This window comes from Felis catus, chromosome B1 (genome assembly GCF_018350175.1).
Source record: "Felis catus isolate Fca126 chromosome B1, F.catus_Fca126_mat1.0, whole genome shotgun sequence".
NCBI lineage: Eukaryota > Metazoa > Chordata > Mammalia > Carnivora > Felidae > Felis > Felis catus.
Window position 1 is genome coordinate 92,860,386 of NC_058371.1, and position 8,525 is coordinate 92,868,910.

Below are 8,525 nucleotides of genomic sequence, written 5' to 3' on the forward strand. Positions count from 1 at the left end.
AATGCCAGATATGCCATTTATAAGTTATATATATAGACAAAGGTTGCATATAGCAAGTACGATATACATATATATTTATACATACTATATATAATTATATTAAATATATATTTATATTTGCACATATATTTGTATATTAATATAAATATTTATGTTTATATTTATATTTATTTATTTATTATTATTATATTAGATACATATATATACATACATAAGACAATGATTGCATATAGCAAGTTTGAAATAACATACATTGTAAACCTTTGTATTCGTTAATGAGTAACTTTTCAAGCCTCTCCATTTTTTAAAAATTTACTTTAAAAATAGAGTCTTCATGATCTCTTCAAATCACAAAAAACAGATAGAATTCTGTTTATTATTTTATATCATGATGAATGAAAGTTAACCAGGAACCACATTTTGCCTGATGGGAATTAAATTGTAATTAAAAAACAAAGGGTTTTGTGATCATTTATTTCACTTGCTCACCATTTGAAAACTGGATTTACATAGAATTCTTGACATTCTTATCTTTTTAATGTGCTAGGAAATTATTACTATTTAGCCTCTTTCCTATAATGGAACACTTTGGAGTGTAAAACCAATTTAGCTGCCAGTGGAAATAAGTGGACAAGAAATTAGTTGATAGGTCTAGGAGAGAAAGCTCCCTTAATTTAGAAACTAAAAGGATAAGTAATTGTAATTTTGGAAGCTCTTATTTTAGTTATGATGAAAATTGACAAGAGAGTGGTATTTCTGATCACTTTATTATAGTAATATAGAGGTCTAAAACCTAGGACAGTTTAGTAGTTTAATTCATCCACTTAAAGGAAAAAAAAAAAAAACTTACAGAGAGTGAACAAAATTATATTTGGATGTGAACAGGTTTAATGTAATGGTCTTGGGTTTTCAAGAGAATAAAAAATATTAGAGAAATGTCTACTACCCTTATCAAGGTCCAAAATATATGCATTTCATGTTTTTTAAAATATTTATAAAAATGGTTGGGTAAACATTGCTGAAGGCTAATGTGTTATCAAGGCCAAGATTATCTGATGATCAATATGAGATAAAAGCTGTCATCATGATGGGCTGTGAGTGCTAAAAAATTCAGTAACCCAAAGCCATTCAGGAAGCAATTAAAAAAAAAAAAAAAGCTTAGGAAAAAAACACATTATAATGGTAATTTGGGGAAAAAATATACAGAAATGTTTTCTCCTGTTTATGTTGTTTTAATTCGTTGTCTGACTTATAAACATTAAGTAATAAAATATGCTATAGTGTAAATAACTTTTATATTAAACATTTTATTTAAAAATGAGTAATTTCAAAACTATTATGAAATAGAAGGCAGATGATATGCTGTAAATGTGTTTACAATATATCAAATATATTTTTATAAAATATAAGGAAATAATATCCATGTGTGCCCAGATGTTTAACCTTTTTAATTCACTGAAACTTGAATTTAAGATATCAATTGCCTTGTATAAAAAATGTGTCATTATTTAGACAGAATTATGTACTCTAAATATGGAGAAGATATACATTTAAAAAATGTCAGCCTCTTTTAAAAGCTAAATTAACTGATAAAGGAACTTGTGCCTGTAGGAAAATTTACAAACTTGCTCTTAGGATTTAGCTATGAATTTAAAAATTGTAAGATATATAGAGAGATAGACAATAAAATTTTACATATATCTTGTTATTCAATCAACCAAACAACTTAAAGCTTAAATGTTAGTGGTAATTTTAAATTCTTGTGATAAAGAAGAGAAACTCTGTATTAAAAAAATTCTAGGGGCACCTGGGTGTCTCAGTCGATTGAACGTCCGACTTTGGCTCAGGGCTCAGGTCATAATCTCTCAGTTTGTGGGTTCGAGCCCCGCATCAGGCTCTGTGCTGATCGCTTGCTCAGAGCCTGGAGGCTGTGGCAGATTTTGTGTCTCCTTCTCTCTCTGCCCCTCCCCCGCTCACGCTTTGTCTCACCCTGTTTCTCAAAAATAAATGTAAAAAGAAATTTTAAAAAAATTCTGAAGAATTCCACTTCTTTGTAAGAAAATTTGTAAAGAATTTTCTTAAGTGAGCATGGCACAATTGACTTATATATTTATTTTAACAGCTGTGAGGAATTTTTTGTTTAATAGTTTAGAATCTGTAATGTCATCAGACGAGGTGAGGCTTTGCTTTTTTTTCCCCCCCCTAATCTATTTTTTAAAATTGCATCTGAATGGCTTTGGATTCTTGAAGATCTTTAGCAAAAATATGTAACTCTTCTTACATGTTTGGTAACTACCATCTGTGGTTACCAACTGTAAATTATGGTTTCCAAGAATGTTTCCCTTCTCCATTTGTTAAACTATATTCTCTTAAAGATACCATGCAAGATATTATTTGTTTGATAAGTAATTACTTATTCCTCAGAAATAAATTAGTCTTACTCCTCTCTTTTATATTTCGTATACTACTTTTATTATATTTATATGTCCCACCCAGGTTTGTCTTACACTTAGATATTCAGTAGTTATTTAATTGAATGAAATTTCAGGACTCCCAAAATAGATATTTCTGCTTGAAACTGGGGGTAAAAATCAGCACCTAATTCTTGTTCTTACAATAAATGCTATTTAGAAATTATTTTTACAAACTATTTATCTATACATTGGTCTTATATTCGATCATAGGTTTACCTGGTGAATTAGGTTATTTGGTTATAAATTGATTTCATCATATGCTATAAATCAAGAACTACATATATCCATGACCAGGTACAAATTATACCTTGAGTGTATAGCTTTGAACGTTGTTAAGTGCTAAATGAATAAATTAATTACAACCATTTCCACTATCTAATATAAATCATGGTATAATCTAGCTTTGGGCTTTCTTCTTGTGCTTGCTAAACTCTTACTCTAACCTCCTGAGCCTGCCTATCTTTTCATAGAAATTACTCCTGGTAGGAACTCTAAAATCCCCTGTGTCTCTTTGTACTCATTTTTTGGGTTTTTGATGGCAAGGCTTTCTCATTCTGGTATAAGGTTTTACTAATGAATTACCTAATCTTATAAAAGAAATAATAGCACAATAGCAGTATAACAATACTAAACCTCATTAAGATAATACTGATTTATCAACTATATATTATTCAATGTAACCTCTTGTGTCCTGTGATATAAAAATGACAAATTAATATTTTATGTCAATTTGGGAAAGGAAAAATAAATATAGTGCATACAGAAAACAACTGTATAACAACAGAGAATAAACTAAAAGGTAAGTAAAATAGTGTACAAGCCTTGAATTTCAAACAAGATGATCAAACTTTTTAGATTCTGTTAACTGCTCTAAATGTATATTTTTTACTAACCTTGCCTTTGATTTCAGCTTTACAGTCTAAAAAAAAAAAAAAAGGCACAATTGCCAAGATGTATTTACTGTTTTTACAGTAAGATCTTTAAAACTAAAGCTTGTTCATTTTATCAAATTACATTTATTCAGTACAAAAAACTTAAACAAAAAAGTGATGATAGAAACTTCTAAATCAGGTTTAGTTTCAAAATTCTGGTTTATGAATCAATACAATTTTGTAGAATTTAAATATTTCTATAACTTAATACTGGCACCACCTGCCACTATCTTATGTTAGAGTTTTATCATTTTGAAAAAATATGGTAAATAACAAATGCTCCCTGAAACCTTCTTTCTCTTTTAGGTATAAGCTTCATAACAATTTACCTTTCTTTCTAAGCATTAGAAACAGAAAAAAAAATATGATAAATCCTAGATGCATATCTTTCTCACAAACTTTATAAAATGTCCATTCAATTTTAATTTAATGCTCTTCAATTAATAAAATTAAGTAAAGCCTGTTCTCACTGATGAATGATTTCATAATGCCAATATTGAAATATAAAAGTAGGCATAAATTTCTGATATCCATTGGGTCTTCTGCAATCTTAGTCTATTTTGCTTTATCATTTATAATTTTAATTTTAGATTTTGAACTAATATTTTTTTTAGTAAAATGACTATTTCCCCCCAAGATAATATTGTATGTTCTGTTCTGATGTAGTGCTATTATCAAAATGATCCAATTTTCTATAAATAAAACAACATTGTTCTAAGGGTTTGTGTTTTGTACTGTTATTCATCATTACATCTGTATTTGTTCTTCAAAATTTGCCTTTTCTGTTTCTTACTTAGGGAAGAATTTTAAGGGTTTATTCTTTATGCTCATACCATGTGTTTTTAAAGACAAAATAATGCAAATTTGTTCTCCATTTGGCTTACATAATTTAATTCTTATTCTACCGTTCCAAATTAATTGTGTTCTGTTAATCTGAGCTTTGCTTATGTCTGCATTCTGATATGACCTTTTAATTTGTCTTAATAAGACTGATATTACTGTCTTCGTCATAAAAAGATAGTGGGCTTTGCCACAGATGACTTAAAAATGTATTCACAAATCACTTGTAAGTGTATTCATTGATCAGAATTCTAACATAAGCAATTTTTATCATCTTCTTAAAAATAGTGAATAGGACATTTTAATCCTCTGAAAATGATTCTCTTATTTGCCCCTATTATCTACTTTAAAGACAATTTTGAGTGTCCACCTGAAAATTCACTTTTTAGAAGATTTCTGAATTGAACCCTAAAGGAATCTTTTCTCTGCAATTACCCTTGTTTATCATCCATTTGATTTTATTTAACACATTATCTGACAACAAGAGAAGATCCATGACCTTAATCTTACTGATCTTCCTTTATCCATTAGGCAAATGCCTAATTTAACAAATGAGTCTTCTGCTTGCCCTAAAACCAGAAAACTCATTTTTCCTCAAACTAATCAATGAAACTAGTTTAGAGAATAAGATTTTTTTTTTTGAGGGGAAGGACCATTAAAAACAAAAAACAAAACAAAAACAACAACAACAACAACAACAACATTACTTCAGGGCCATGTTTAAACATGAAAAACACATTTTAAAACTATGAATCTAGAGCATATAAATATTTTAAATGATATTAGAGTATCAGTAAATCAGCACCTGCCATTGGAATTTCTATACTTATTTGCTCAAATTTTATTTTTGTTATTTGAAGATTGAAAAAGCAGTAGATACTATAGATACCTACAACCATGTCTGAGATATACATTTTCCATAGAGACATCTTAAATTAATATTACATAAAATCACCTTGATGTTACATGTATGATGTATGCTTGACAAAAACTTCTTTGTGCCTACTTTTTCAAATTTAAAGCCCAAAGAAATTTTACCCTGATTATATCCTGAATGAGAAGCACATATAAATTTTTCTGAATATGATCTAACTAAGCACTGACTTCAGTGGCTTACAAAAAAACACACAGCCTTTTTTATTTTTTTTATTTTTTTTTATATATGAAATTTATTGACAAATTGGTTTCCATACAACACCCAGTGCTCATCCCAAAAGGTGCCCTCCTCAATACCCATCACCCACCCTCCCCTCCCTCCCACCCTCTATCAACCCTCAGTTTGTTCTCAGTTTTTAACAGTCTCTTATGCTTTGGCTCTCTCCCACTCTAACCTCTTTTTTTTTTTCCTTCCCCTCCCCCATGGGTTCCTGTTAATTTCTCAGGGTCCACATAAGAGTGAAACCATATGGTAACCGTCTTTCTCTGTATGGCTTATTTCACTTAGCATCACACTCTCCAGTTCCATCCACGTTGCTACAAAAGGCCATATTTCATTTTTTCTCATTGCCACGTAGTATTCCATTGTGTATATAAACCACAATTTCTTTATCCATTCATCAGTTGATGGACATTTAGGCTCTTTCCATAATTTGGCTATTGTTGAGAGTGCTGCTATGAACATTGGGGTACAAGTGGCCCTATGCATCAGTACTCCTGTATCCCTTGGATAAATTCCTAGCAGTGCTATTGCTGGGTCATAGGGTAGGTCTATTTTTAATTTTCTGAGGAACCTCCACACTGCTTTCCAGAGCGGCTGCACCAATTTGCATTCCCACCAACAGTGCAAGAGGGTTCCCGTTTCTCCACATCCTCTCCAGCATCTATAGTCTCCTGATTTGTTCATTTTGGCCACTCTGACTGGCGTGAGGTGATACCTGAGTGTGGTTTTGATTTGTATTTCCCTGATAAGGAGCAACGCTGAACATCTTTTCATGTGCCTGTTGGCCATCCGGATGTCTTCTTTAGAGAAGTGTCTATTCATGTTTTCTGCCCATTTCTTCACTGGGTTATTTGTTTTTCGGGTGTGGAGTTTGGTGAGCTCTTTATAGATTTTGGATACTAGCCCTTTGTCTGATATGTCATTTGCGAATATCTTTTCCCATTCCGTTGGTTGCCTTTTAGTTTTGTTGGTTGTTTCCTTTGCTGTGCAGAAGCTTTTTATCTTCATAAGGTCCCAGTAATTCACTTTTGCTTTTAATTCCCTTGCCTTTGGGGATGTGTCGAGTAAGAGATTGCTACGGCTGAGGTCAGAGAGGTCTTTTCCTGCTTTCTCCTCTAAGGTTTTGATGGTTTCCTGTCTCACATTTAGGTCCTTTATCCATTTTGAGTTTATTTTTGTGAATGGTGTGAGAAAGTGGTCTAGTTTCAACCTTCTGCATGTTGCTGTCCAGTTCTCCCAGCACCATAATCCCAGCACATTAAATAACTACAATTAGAGTTCCAGTTGAGAATGAAAGACAAGTTTCCTAGAACTTCTAGACGTTCATAGACTAAAATAACACCTTCTAATAATTTATGTATATCTTCTCTACTCTTTCAATAACCATTTCTAATTCTCATTCTTTCCAACAAGGTCTTATGTTCATTAGGTATTTTGGTTGCTCAACTAATACAGGTGGGAGGGGCATTTATTTTACTGATAACATATTGAATAACGGAAAACAAGAATTTCTCTCCCATGACTAAACTTCACTGAGTACTGAACACAGACCTTCCGGGAAGAGGAAAAATAGGAATACACTGATTCTTATGAAGATTGGAACTGGAAACTTATTCATGATCCAAAACACCTCCATTAAGTAGGTTATTATTTTAACTATATACCTTCCTGTTAAACATAATAACATTAAGAAGAATCTTACAATATACTATAACAGCAACAAATAGTCATTCATGTATTTCTACTACAGAACTTCATCTTTATGAAGATTTCTCTCTCCATTTCCACTCCCTCACCCTGCCCCACAAATCAAAGCAAAATAAGTACAACAAAAAGCTGCTCACCTTCCCTTGAGTTTTGTGTTGACAGGGTAAGAAACCTGGATTGATCTCTTTCTTCCCACTGAAGTTTTCATGTCCTTGCTAGGCAAGGATCTTGTGACACAGCACTAAATCAGTCATTTACCAACCTATGGATTGGCTGGTCAGGTCACTTCTGATAACCCACTGTGAGTATGATGAAGGGGCTATGTGGTAGAGACAATCTTAGGGCTATGGACAGAATGAATTTACAAGAGGGTTTGAATCAATGTCTGCCACCCACCAGCACCCAGGCTTTTCAATATTATGGTACAGTCTGTCTCTGTGAATGGCAATGTCGTTCACCTTCAAGATTCCATCTAATAATTGGCAGAAACGGTTCCTAACACTAGCATCTTGATCTCCTTTAAGTAGTACTCTTTATGTATATCCAAAAGCTGGGTTTCAGTGCTCCCATAATACACTATTTATAAGTGTTTTGAAAGTTGATTTTTTTTTAATCATTCCCTCACACTTATATCTTCCAACAGAATGCTTCCTTGAAGGAGTTAATTTTATAATATATGTACACCTCTATGTATATTTTGTATATTTAAATCTCCAATAATTAGCCCAGGTCTGTAGTTGCTATTTAAGTGTTCGGTAAATGACTTAAAATTTAATTCTTAAGGGGGAAATTTTTTAAATAACTTGTTCAAATAAGTATTTTATAGACTTATTTTATAATTATAGAGGTTTATTCCTACATAAACAACTTCCCCACTACTTGAAACATAACATATATTCCATGTGTACTTTTAAGCCAATGTACTGAGAATGGCAACATCTGTAGACAAGATAATTTATCAAGTAACTTGGAAATGGCATGGTAAAAATGACTTAAATATTTTCTTTTATGGCTTCTTATATTGAGAGGCCTGTGCACTGACACTGTGTAAGTTTAACAGAGAGAATATTTCTCCCAGTTTAAATGTCAGACATACTGGCTTTCCATAAGGAATAAGATTATATTTTATTCTTATGCATTATTTCTAATATTTGTGCAAATATTTATAAAATGTACTGTCTCTTAATTTGAATGAAAAATATTAAAGATTTATGTACACATTGTTTATCCATTTGTTGTGCTGAAATTTTACTTTAATAAATTGAAAAAAATAATCTCCTGATGAGAACTGATATTGATACATAGGGCCTTAGTTGCTTTGTAACTAAAGACTATAACCTCGAACTTTATATATTAAATTTTCCTTTGGAAAACAGTGATTTTTCTAAGACATGTGATGCTATTTCTATTTTC